General features: G+C 47.8%; 2 pseudogenes; both read right to left on the bottom strand.

Moving 5' to 3' along the window:
- Positions 1 to 414: 414 nt before the first annotated feature.
- LOC138416956 (spermatogenesis-associated serine-rich protein 2-like) lies at positions 415 to 9,339 on the bottom strand (annotated as a pseudogene).
- LOC138417945 (U6atac minor spliceosomal RNA) lies at positions 7,481 to 7,566 on the bottom strand (annotated as a pseudogene).
- Positions 9,340 to 12,861: the final 3,522 nt, after the last annotated feature.

Below are 12,861 nucleotides of genomic sequence, written 5' to 3'. Positions count from 1 at the left end.
TTTCTGGCCAATTCAGGGCTGTACACAACCCCCTCTCTGCCTCTCCTGGTGTTTACACGGAACTCAACAGGCACGTGTGGCTCCTGCTTAGACAGAAAGGCAGCAAGACCAGCTGTGATCCATCTCCTCCTGAACGCCTGGACAGTCGGGTTGGCTGAGGAAGGCTTCTTCAGGCCTCCGGAAGGCCTGGAGCCCTGGGAAACCTGGCAACCGTTGCCTGTGATTTCTGGTGGAAATGACCAATCAGAATCAATCCATATCACTGGGAAAGGTCAAGAGGGGGAGGAGGGGAAAGCTTCCCTTCCAAAAATGGTAAAGAGGAAATGAGGAGAGAAGAAACCAAAATATTTAGAATGGCATAAAAAGTGATATGCGTAAACTTCTTTTTGTTATTAAATCTAACTAGAAGTTTCCTAAAGTCCAGTTACCAAGTTGGATTGTGTGGGAAAGAAGAGAGAGACCGGCGGGAATTTTCCTCAGGAGTTCACAACTTCAGGCTGAGAGGTCCTAGGTTTGCACTGGGGGAGCCCCTTCCTGAATGAGGGCTTGGGTGGGCTGGGCTCCATGCTGGCTCCAGTCCCATTGGTCCCTGCAGAGTGAGCCTGGCCCCGTTCACTAGCGTTTCCTGGTGCCTGGGGTGGAGCACTCTGGTACCTGGAAGCAGATGAATACCATGAGCTGTTTCTGTAACAGCCCACGCTGTCGTGTCGCCCTTGGTTGGTGGGGTCACTGGACTGTGGGCCTTGTGGCCTGCAGCCTTGTCCTCCTGGCAGTACCTCTCGATGAGGCCGGTAGGATCAGCCACTGGAGTTTGGTGTGGCTGTAGGTGTCTCCCCTGGTGCCGAGGTTTTCTTGTTAGCACTTGTAAGGCTGGGAGCAGAGGCGTCACACGGGTTACTCAGACATAGATGTAACCAAGCTACGCCAAGATCACGTTGAATAGCTGTTCTTTGGATGGGATACTTGTCCAAATGAATCAGTGTTCTTCTTCAGGGTCTCCACGTCACAGGTGAATCGGGGCACTCGTCCCAGATCCTCATCATATTTACGTTCACTAACAAAGTGCTTGATAACAGCTCTGAGCTCAACCAACTGCTCTTCTGACATCCGAACAGCCACATCAGTCATTTTCTTTAGAAGTTCGGCTTTCTTTTGACGGTTAGGCAAAATTTCCATTATTTCACCTTTCTCTTTGTCCATTTCAGCAAGCAATGCCACTTCCCAATCCATTAAACAGCTCTGCTGCTGCTGCTACTAAGTCACTTCAGTCGTGTCCGACTCTGTGTGACCCCATCTGCAATTCAGCAAAAGCTTGTTTCACTTTCTTAATAGAAGCATCCATCTCTTCTTTAACTACAACTCGATATCGTGCAAGAGACACTGTGCAGCGCTGGAGGTCTTTCACAGATTTTTCAATATTAGAACCAAGCTTTTTGTTGGTGAAAGAGAGGGGAATATCTTCCATGCCTAGATTTGAAAGCTGAGGTCCTATAGTAGTTCTTGAGAGAGACTTGGCAACGTTCCTATTTTGTTGAGAATTCTGAGTAGAGGGCATAGTCAAAGATCTGGCCTCAAAATCAGAGACATCATTCTCCAGCATGGATCCTGTTCTATCCAGCATCTCTGGTGTGGCAGACTCAGGATCCTCCAGTTCTCTGGCTTCTATGGAAAGTGTCTCCATACCTTCACTGAGTGAGTCCACAGACTCAGTGTCACTGATGGCACCGTTGACATGATAACCATTAATACCACCTTTCTCTGAGAAGGGCGCAGATTGTTTCTCTTGAATGGAAACCGATTTATTCGAATCTGGGATACTGTTACCTGGTTCTGCTGCAGGTTTTGGCTTGCTTTTCTTCTTTTTGTTCGTTTTCTTGCCTGTTACTGTCCATTCTTTGAGTACTTCACTGGCACTACCTTCCATGAATGCTTGTACTCTTTTGTCCACACAATTATCAAAGTGCTGCAAAACCAGGATAATTTCACTGTTACTCTTATTGGGAACTATTGCGCGCACTGCATTTATCTTTCCTTTCATGTTTTCAAAAGCTCCTCCTTGGGCCAGTACCGTACCGGACTGCAAATCAAAAATGAATCCTGGTGAATCCTTCTGGTTTTGTTTCCTAGACATTTCAGGTTTCTTTAATCTCAAAAATTGCAATAGAAAAGTATTATTTTGCCTTGCCTTGGTTCTGACTGTAGTTATCTTTGATTTAAAAGGAGGCGACCGAAGGCTGTAGTTGGAGGTGATAAATATAAAATCTTGGTCATTTGAAATCCTGTTCACTAGCCGTCGATCTCCTTTTCATCTCTCATATCAAATCCGTGCCAAGAAATATCACTGTAGACATTCATGTCTCTTTTTCCAGGGAGATTCTATCCTGGGCCCCTGCAGTCGCCGCGTTCCCCAGTTCCGGCTCTGCGTTCCGGACGCTCTGGGGTCTGAGAAGAGGAAAGGCTATTTTAAATCTTTTTGCATCTTTTTGTTATGATGAGTCTTTTTGAAGCAACATTTATATAATTGAATTTTCTTTTTAAACCCAACTGATGAAGTTCTTTCAATTTTTGCCGTCTTGTTTTATGATGTGGGGGTTTTATAATCCCCTGCCACTTCCTGAGTTCTGTGCTTTTTTGGTAAAACTGACTGTACTTTCTCTCTTCATATTTTCTTTGGGCATTTGAAAAGTATAGCTCTTGTTTTAGCCAGAGTGGTTCATTCCATCCTGTATTCAGTTATGATTCTGTACTAGGAGGCAGACACTGTTCTAGGCACTCTGGTTATTTGATGAATATATGAAGGGCTTCCCAGGTGGTGCTAGTGGTAAAGAACCTGCTTGCCAGTGCAGGAGACGTTAGAGATGTGTGTTTGATCCCTGTGTCAGGAAGATTCCCCTGGAGAAGGAAATGACAACCCACTCCAGTATCCTTGCCTGGGAAATCCCACGGACAGAGGAGCCTGGCGGGCTACAGTCCATGGGGTGGTACAGAGTCGGACACAACTGAAGTAACTTAGCAGGCATGAAGCCAAGAAGAATCTGTACAAACCTGATGAAAAGAACCCTTATCCTCTCTTTGCTTCCTCATAATTTCAGTTACTTTCCCACAATTACTCTTTGTTCAACGAAATATATAAGCACTTAGGCTTAATCACTTTGGTGGTGATCCTGCAAAGGCTGCTATGCATGTGTAAAAATAGAATTTGTATGCTTTACTTCTGTCAGTCTGTTTTATGGCCGCTTAAGTCTTGGGCCCAGCCAGAGACTCTAAGAGAACAGAGGGAAAGTTTGCCTCCCTACACCGTGCACGTAGAGTCCCCAGGGCATGCTTGTTTATATGTCTCTCCTGGGTTATGTTTGGGTGTAGTTTAGATTTATTTATTTATAATTGGCCACACTCTGCATGGCATGTGGAATCTTAGTTCCCTGGCCAGGGATTGAGTCTCAACCACTGGATTGCCCAGGAAGTTCCTGAATGCAATTTAGATTACATTTTAGTTGAGTTTAGCCAAGCAGCAGCAAATTTATTAAAACTGGCGGGTGCCTTGAAAATAGCAAGTATTTGTTGACATTAACTGAAAGAAAGTGTCTCCTTTGAGACAGCTGAGTTACAGTGAAACGCGCAGGGTGGCATTTTAGAAATTGTGTGTGGGTGTGCTTGCCAAGTGTGTGCTTATACCCCACACCTCGTCCAGTGGGAGGAGGGGTCCTCCCGGCCTGCTGAAGAAGCCCTGGGAGGAAAGAAACCCCCCAGGTGCTTAGGTTTCAGGGGAGTCCTTCAGTGAACAGCGGTGCTGTTTACTGAGACGGGAGCAGTTTCGGAGGGATGAGAGGTAAAGACTCCTGGCTGTCTTTGGTTTATTTGAAAACTGCCTGCCCTGACTCGGCCCAGGGGCACTGAGGGATTTACTGTGCCACCCTGTTCCCTGCTCACCTCCCAGGCCCCTCGATCTTCCTAGCCTTTGGGCGCTGGACTTCAGAACAGAAACTTTTACATTACTGAATTATTATTTTTCTTCTGCATGACTCATCTGTTGAGAATTAATTGTATATCTGTATTTGGCCTGATGTCAGGCTGAAACGGCTTTGTCATTCACCACGGCCAGGATGTTTCCAAACTGTTTTACTCCACACAGGATAATTTCTCTCCTGTAAGTAAACCCCGTTTTCTCTTGGCTTCCGTGCCAACAGCATGTCCTCTGGATCCAGTCCTCCTCCTGCTCCTTCGCTGCCTCCTCCTGCGTGACCAGACTCCAGCGAGTGCCCCGCACTTTTGCTTGCCCCCCACCCGGCACCATACCCCTTCACACTCTCTGGGTAATTAAACGCTTTATCTATACCACTGATCACAGATCTATAACCCCAATTCTAACCTCTGGTGTACCTGATAACTCTCTTACCTCTTCTACTCCTGGGAGGTAATAGCTACTCAATAGCTACTTCGGTATGTTTACATACCGAAGTTAGAGCTCCTAATTTGCTCCCCTAAAATTCTCCCCAAACTTCCCTATCTCTACCTTATCCTCAATTTCTTGCTTTTTCTCACCTTTTTTTCTTCCAGTTTTATTGAGATATGATTGGCATAGAGCACTGTATACATTTAAAGTGTACAGTATACAGATGACTTACATACACCATGAATGATCACCGCAGTTTATGAACGTTCATCATCTCTGATAGATACAAGGGGACTTCCCTGGTGGTCCAGTGGTTAAGACCTGTGCTTCCAATACATGGGGCATAAGTTCAATCTCTGGTTGGGGAACTAAGATCCTGCAGGCCACACAGCCAAAAAAGAGTAAAAATTTAAAAGATCCACCTATGGTGGAGGGAAATAACTTTTTTTAAAAAGCCAAAACCTCTTATAAATACAAAATTAAAGAAATAGAAAATATTTTCCTTGTGATGGGAACTCTTGGGATTTACTCTTAACTTTCACATATAACATGCAGCAGTGTTAATTACATTTATCATGTTGTACATTGTATCCCTAGTGTTTATTTATCTTATAACCAGAAGTTTGTACCTTCTGATTATTTTCATCCGATTTCCCTCCTCCTCCTCCCCTCTGCCTCTGGTAACCAAAAATCTGATCTCTTTTTTTCTATGAGTTTGTTTTTGAAGTGTAATTGACTCACAGCTCTATGTTAGTTTCTGTTGCCCAACATAGCAATTTGGTATTTCTATACCTTGCAAACTGATCCCTGCAAAATACCTGCTTACAGTCTGAAACCCTACGAAGACAAGACTCTTGCTTTTTCTTTAGTTCCGACGACAGACACATCAGTGACACCTTCCTGCTTTCCCCACAACATGTAGCCTGAATCTGTCCCCTTCTCTCTGTCTCCCTTCCCACCAACCTGGGCTGAGCCACCACTCCACAAGTTAAGGAGGCTCCTCCCTGAAACACTGCATCCAGTCTGGCCCTCTGAGGATCTTTGTACACACAGCAGGCAGAAGGACATACAATAAGTCAACCTTCAGGTCAAAAACTTTCAAAGATGTGAACGTGTTCCTGTATGCCAGCTATTGCACTGTACTATGATGCTTTTCAAGGTACTGTAAGATTAATTTTTTTTTTAATGTATCATTCATGTGGAAAGTATTATAAACCTATTACAGTGGTGCTTTATAGCTGATTTGGTACCTGGACTAACTTTGTCAGGCTCATGAACACGCTCTCAGAACAGAACTGATTCGTGTGTGGGGACTTGCTGTACTGTAGTCAGAACCAAAGTCAGGTCATGTCGCTTTCCTGCTCACCATCTGGCTTCCCATAGTGCTTCTGGAAATTTAAAGTCCTTCTCGAAGCCAACAGAGTACTCATACTCTGGCCCCGTGCCCCACCTTGAGGCCTACCCTCCACCGGTCCCCGTGGTCCCCCAACTCCCCGCTCCCTGCCCCTGGACTCTGGTCTTCTCTTTGTTGGACACACTGGGCTTTTTCCAGCCTCAGAGCCTTTGCAGGAGCTGTTTCTCTGTGGTCCTTTGCATGTTTGCACCTCAGGCACAGAATGCACTTTTGAAGACTTTATAGACCCAAGGATTTTTGTTGTTGTTGTTATGTCCTTATAGTTCAGTGACAGTTTGGTGAGTTATAAAGGTCTAGGTTCAGAGTTATATTTATTCAAAAGATCAAATTCCCTGTATGCTGTGGAGAAGCCTGAGGTCAACTGCATTCTTGGTTCGTTGTAGGTGGTCGGCTTCCATCATCTGAAAGCTGGCAAATAGCAGCTCTGTCTTCAGTGTGTTTGAATTCCACTGTGATGGGGTCTGAGAATTTTTCTTCATCCACAGTGAGGTGCCTTCTCCAGCTGTAGACTCTCGTCTGTCTTCATTCTGGGGAACTTATGGACATGCCTTCAGGCCCTTCCCGGTCTCCTTCTGGATCTGCACATCAGCTTCCATCCTCTAAGCCTTTTAACTTCTCCATCTTCCATCTCCAGTCTCCTCTGCTGCCTCCTTGGAGAGGTCCTGGGTCACATCTTCCTGCTCATTGGTTCTTTGTATCCTTTTTTTTTTTTTTTTGCTGCACCATGCAGTTCGTAGGATATTAGTTCCCCGACCAGAGATCGAACCTAGACCCTCAGCAGTAGAAGCACAGAGTACTGACCACTGAACCGACAAGCAATTCCCTGTATCCATCTATTCTTTATTCCACTTGTCACTTTCTGTATCAAAATGTTCTTTTCATATTTCCACCCGTTTCCCTTTTGTGGGAGGTCTGATTCTTGTATCAGACGTCTGATTTCTTAATATTTGTATCATTGCTTGTTTGAAAATGTTGGTAGAGTTGTGCCGGTAATTCTGCTTCAGGTGGTGTTTGTTGTAACATTTGCTGCCCTTCTGGCAGTGGTGCCCCCTCAGGCATGATATTTGAGGGTACTGGCCCTTCTAACTGGCATAGGTATCAGGAGAGAATCCAGGCTCGCTCCAGACTGTATCACCCCTCGCATACCAGGATCTGTGTACTAGCTCCCTGTGGCTGCATGTTACACCACTGCACACGTGTGTGTCATCTCTCAGTTTCCCTGGGTCAAGAGTCTGGGTGCAGCTTAGCCAGGTTTCTCATCCTCACGAGGCTTCAGTCCAGGTGTTGGTGGGGGCTATGTCCTCAGCTGAGACCCCTGCACCCTCTGCTGGGTTCTCTAAGCTGGTATGTTTGCTGGCAGAATTCACTTCCTCGCAGCTGTGTGGCTGAGGCTCTTGGCTCAGTGGCAATAAGTGAAGACCAAATGGGAACAAGGAAAGACCATTTATTTAGAGCTTTCAACAGCAAGGGAGTCAGCCACCATTATTTGCATTTGGCAGAGACTCAAAGGCAGGTAGAGGGGTGGGGAAGCTTGACAATGGAGAAAAGAGGCAGCTTCAGGTCAGGTGTGCCCAGACTGAAGCCGCTGGACTGGGGAGACTGGATGCAGCTGACCAGCTCTGGCTGGCTTGGAAGCTTGTTGGCCTCTGCTTGGTCCCACATTGGAAATCAGAACAAAATCAGGAGGCTGTCAGTTATTAATCAAGTTCTGATTGTTTTGTCAAAGGGAATTTTAACTTTCTCTCCTTTCGTACAACACAAGTTCTGGGCATTTTGGATCAGTAGTTACAGGGGTCATGGTTTTGCTTCCTGGACCAGTGGCTAGAGACAGTGGTCTGATTTCCTACAGGTCTGACTTGTACATGGCAGCCGGCTTCCTGGTTACTATAGGTGGGCTTCCTGGACTGGTTGCTGCGGACTGTGGGTCAGGGTTCTCTTTCTACCTATGGCCTGGCCACTGTCTGTTTGTTCATTTGGTCTTCAGCTCCCAGAGGCAGCCCGTGGGCCCCTGGCATGTGGCTGTCTCCTTGGGCTGTTCACAGAGAGGCAGCTGCTTCTTCATGGCCAGCAGAGAGCGTCTGTCACTCTAACGCATTCTACTGTTGATAAGAATTCAGTTCACTATCACGAAGAAACAAGAGGAATTTTATTCAAGCCAAACTGAGGATTATAACCTGGGAAGCAAATTCTTGGAAAGCTTGGAGAACTGTTTCACCTGTTAGAAGCGGAAAACAACGGACACACACATTTTCAAGACAAAGGATCATATGTCAAAGTGACAGCTTGATATTTTACATAAAGTTCACTGGACACACGGTTCCGGTAAGCACCTGCAAAGCGAGCGGCAAGTCTCCATGACTCTCTCCAGAGCCGGGAAAACACACTGTTCTTGTAAGAAATTGCATTGCTGGCATCAGAAGAAAGAAAAAAATTGATCTTCACGGTTGGGCAAGCCTTCTTTGAGGCACTCAAGGTTTGTGTGTAATTCAAATGCACACGACACACTGGGGAGGAAGGAGGTCCAGACAAATGCAGAGAGAGAATTTTATGTTGAATTTTTCTTGTCCTGCCTGAAGTATAAATTTTATTTCATCACTAGCAAGACAGAGTTTTTTATGTGTCGTTATGTATTCAAGGGGGTACATGTGCTAAGTTGCTGGGGCTTCCTAGGTGGCACCAGTAGTAAAGAATCTGCCTGCCAATGCAGGAGACGTAAGAGACAACAGTTCAGTTCCTGGGTGGGGGAGGATCCCCTGGAGGAGGAAATGGCAACCATTCCAGTATTCTTGCCTGGAGAATCCCATGGACAGAGGAGCCTGGCAGGGCTGTAATCCATGGGGTAGCAGAGTCGGACACGACTGAAGTGACTTAGCACATGTATTCATGGGAGTGACAACCATACCTTTTCCTTGTTCTGTAGGCTGGAAGCAAGTCACAGAAGCAGAGCTTGTAGGACAGACTCCAGGGTGGGGAGCGTGAGGCCCTTTGCTGCCTCGTGGGACTCGGCCTACTGCTGAGGGGGAGGGGCGGCCCGTGAGCCCTAGGGAACACTGTGGTCACGCCATTTCTGGCTTCCACCGGAAGCATCCCCACTCTGGGTTTCATTTGGAAACTCCTAGAAGCAGCAGCACTGGGAGATAACTCCTCGCCCTAGGCTCTGTCTGCCGCTCCCTGGGGTCCACAGGAAGGGATGCCCAAGGGGCTCAGGTCCTGGAGCCTCTTTCCAGGGACCCCTCACCGTGGCGGGCATTGGGGCTGCCCTGCTGTGCTCCAGGGGCCCACAGCGCTGTTGCAGGGCAGTCAGGGGATAAACAAGGGCAGAAATAAGAAGCTTTCTTCTAATTAAAAGTGGGACTTGATCACCTAAGCTACTCCCCAGTTCTCTAATGATGTGAGTGAAAAGCTGGGTTCCACTAAATACCATCACATGCCCTGTGGCTTGACTTGTCTCCACTGAGGTTTCCTTCAAGGGTGAGACCCTGCAGCTCCTGGTATGGGGTCTCTCACCCACTCCTCCCCGGCCCCATCAGTGCTCTGTTACATACTGGTCAAGGCCAGCGAGTCTCAACCTTGGTTGTACATTACACCTGGAGAGTTTGATAAAACCCTGAGGCTCAGGTCACAGCCCTGACCTATTAGAGTCTCCAGGGTGGGGTGCCTGCATCAGCAGCTTTATAGCTCTCAGGTGATGCTAATATGTAGCCAAAGTCCTAGAACAGTCTGGAAGCTGCAGCCTGTGAAGCAGTCCTTAGCCTTGCTGTTCTTTGGGATCACCCGGGAAGCTTTTAAGACACACTGAGGCCTGGGCCTCAGCACCCAAGGTTCTGAGGGAGTTGGTCTGAACGGGTTGGGATTTTCCAACGCTTCCCAGGTGCTGGCATTCTGCACCAAAGGGTGGGAACTGCTGGGCCTGTGTCCAAGTAGCAGGGTGCTCATGGGGAACTGGCTTGTCCCTCTGCTCTTCTTGGCAAGAAAAGGGGCATGTGCCCTGTTTAAGTGTGATTCATAATGAGCATGGCCAGAACAGAAAGGTCTGTGTTGCTTTTGTTCAGCAAGTTGAAATGATCAAGAATAGGTCAGATTTGAGAATGTAGTTGTTTGTTAGTTGCTCAGTCATGTCTGTTTGTGACCCCATGAGCTGTAGACAGCCAGGCTTCTCTGTCCATGGAATTCTCCATGTCCATGGAATTGTCCAGGCAAGAATACTGGAGGGGGTTGCATGCCTTTCTTCAGGGGATCTTCCCAATCCAGGGATTGAACCCCAGTATCCTGCATTGCAGGCAAATGCTTTTCCATCTGAGCTAACAGGGAAGATTCAAGGATAGATCAGATTCCATGCTGAGATCAGAAAACCTTAGGAGAGTTTTCTGAAGGAGACACTGGAATTTCCCTGTGCTAGCATGTTTGGCGCGCATTTTTATTTTATAAGGGAGAATTAAGAGATCATTCCTCATCTCCCCCATTGGGTAGTCAGCTTGAGGCACCATCTCCAAATGGGCAGTGAGGCCATCATCCACTGGGGTTGCTGAGGGACACAGGATGGAGGCAGAAGGGGAGATCTGCTCAGCTGAAAGGAGAGGGAGGGAACCACCAGGCCCAGGGTACAGAGCTGCGCCCAGCAAGGTGTGTTAAACAACAGACAGAAGACCCAGCAGATTTGGGAGAGGAGAGGAGAGGTCGTGTAAAGCAGGGGTCCCCAACCTCTGAGATCTAAAGCCTGATGATCTAAAGCGGAACTAATGAATAATAATAGAAAGAAAGTACACAATAAATGGTACGCACTTAAATCATCCTGAAACCATCCCTTCACCTCCTGGTCCGTGGAAAAATTGTCTTCCATGAAACCGATCCCTGGTGCCCAAGACATCGGGGTTGACTGGGAGGACAGATGTGTGACGGCTTCAGAGACACGCTCACTGTCAGCTGCAGGCTTATTTTCACAGGTGCGTCCTGCTCTGAAACCCTAAGTCAGTTTTCTAGACTTGGTTTAGAGGTTGATTCTAAAGACTGAACACAAACCACATTAACACAATTATAACTGGTGCTCATTTTGCAGCCTCATCACAAGCTAAGATTAATTTTCCTTTTCTGCAAATCCAACATCACTCTTCCCAGGACATGTAAAGAGAAACGTTTCCAGCATCAAAGCCAAGTGAATTCTCTTCTTATTCCCCTTCAATTCCTCAAAATCATGATCATGCTATATGTCGACTCACTTCCTGTTGGAAACCTTGTTTTTTCTGAAATGTCCCTTCCCTCTGGAGACTTCTTACTGCCTTTTCCTTCCTCTTCCCTCCCTCCCTTTCCTCCTTCCCTTTATAACTTTTTAAAATCATTTCTGTTATCAAAGGAGGACATTTACCATCCCAGACCTTCAGAAATATCCAGAGTTTCAATTCCACACACTGCTGCAGGAAATCCACTTTCTCTCTGAAAACGTGCTTCTGGAGACCTGGACGTGGAGGTTCAACACTTAGCGTCCCCCACTGTCCCCTGCGAGGGCCAGCAGGCATGCTGGTGTTGTGGGGAGTCACATCTACTGGGCTCTCTTTCTGTTGGTCTCCGAACGCAGGGCTTACACGGCAGATGCTCGCGGAGGGTGGCGTTGCTCTCAAGCTAGCAGCCCCCGAGGGGGGCTCAGCACAGGCAGAAGTATGCCATGGTTCACCCCTGGCCCCCACACGCTCTGTGTCCCTGCTCACCTTCCAGATGTCCAGAGGCTGGGGCTGTGACCCTCCCATCCCCTAGTGAAGTCTTACTCTCCCAGCCCGGCTCCAGCCTCAGCATCTGCTTCTTCCACGAAGCTGATGTCTCCTGTGGAGAGCCCTCCCTTTCCCTTCTTCCTGCTGCTGGCTGGGCCCTCAGCCCGCCCACCTGCTTATGAGTGAATGGGAGCAGGACTTGCAGAAGCGTGGGTCTCTCTTATGCACCCCAGCAACCCCTGCCCCCTTGCCGTGCCTCCAGACTAAGCTTCATCTCACAAGCCCAGGGTCAAGCCCACCCCTGCAGAATGGCAGCGGGGTCTAGTCCCACCCTGGGGGGCTTCCAGGGGTGTGTGTGTCCAAGTGCTGGTCAGGGGCTGTGTGGCCCTGGTATCTCCAGGGGCTGCCTGGAAGGCTCTCCCACAGAAGCACTGCTGTAGAGGTGGCCAGCTTGGCGAGGCCTATGGGTCTCACCTGGTAAGGGATGCTGAAGGGTTAAACAGGGTCGTGCCATTTCCCCCATGTTCACCAGTGATTACAATTCTTCCCTGGAAATGACAGCTAAGGTCCCATAAGAGAGACCTGATGAGCTGATAAACTTGGTTCTATTTCAGTGTCGCTCTCTGAAGCGTCACAGGACTAGTTTCCTGGAGCTTCCATAGCAAAGTACCACTAACCTGGTGGCTGCAGACAATAATATATATATTCTCTCACAGTTCTGGAGGCCAGAGGTCTGAAATAAAACCGGGTTGGTTCCTTCCTGTGGGGGCCGGGGGAGTCTGTCCCGTGGGTTTCCCTGAGTTTCTTGGTGGTTGTGGACAGTCCTTGGCTTCTGGCAGAGTAACTCCAGCCTCTGTCTCCATGGTCATGGGGCATTCTCCCTGTATGTCTGTATCCAAATCTTCCTTTTATAAGGACACTAGTCATTGGAGGTCGGTGAAGGCAATGGCACCCCACTCCAGTACTCTTGCCTGGAAAATCCCATGGACAGAGGAGCCTGATAGGCTGCAGTCCATGGGGTTGCTAGGAGTTGGACACGACTGAGCGACTTCACTTTCACGCATTGGAGAAGGAAACGGCAATCCACTCTAGTATTGTTGCCTGGAGGATCCCAGGGATAGGGGAGCCTGGTGGGCTGCAGTCTATGGGGTCGCACAGAGTTGGACATGACTGAAGCAACTTAGCAATGGCAGCAGCAGTCATTGGAGTAGGGTCCCACCCCCTTGACTCCAGTGTGATCTCATCTTTACTTGATTATATCTGCAAAGGCTATTTCCAAGTAGGGTCACATTTACAGGTTGTAGAGTGTAGGATTTGAACATATTTGTGTGTGTATGTGTATGTGTGTGTGC

This window comes from Ovis canadensis, chromosome 13, assembly GCF_042477335.2.
Source record: "Ovis canadensis isolate MfBH-ARS-UI-01 breed Bighorn chromosome 13, ARS-UI_OviCan_v2, whole genome shotgun sequence".
Taxonomy (NCBI): Eukaryota; Metazoa; Chordata; class Mammalia; order Artiodactyla; family Bovidae; genus Ovis; species Ovis canadensis.
This window is presented reverse-complemented; position numbering and strand designations above follow the sequence as displayed.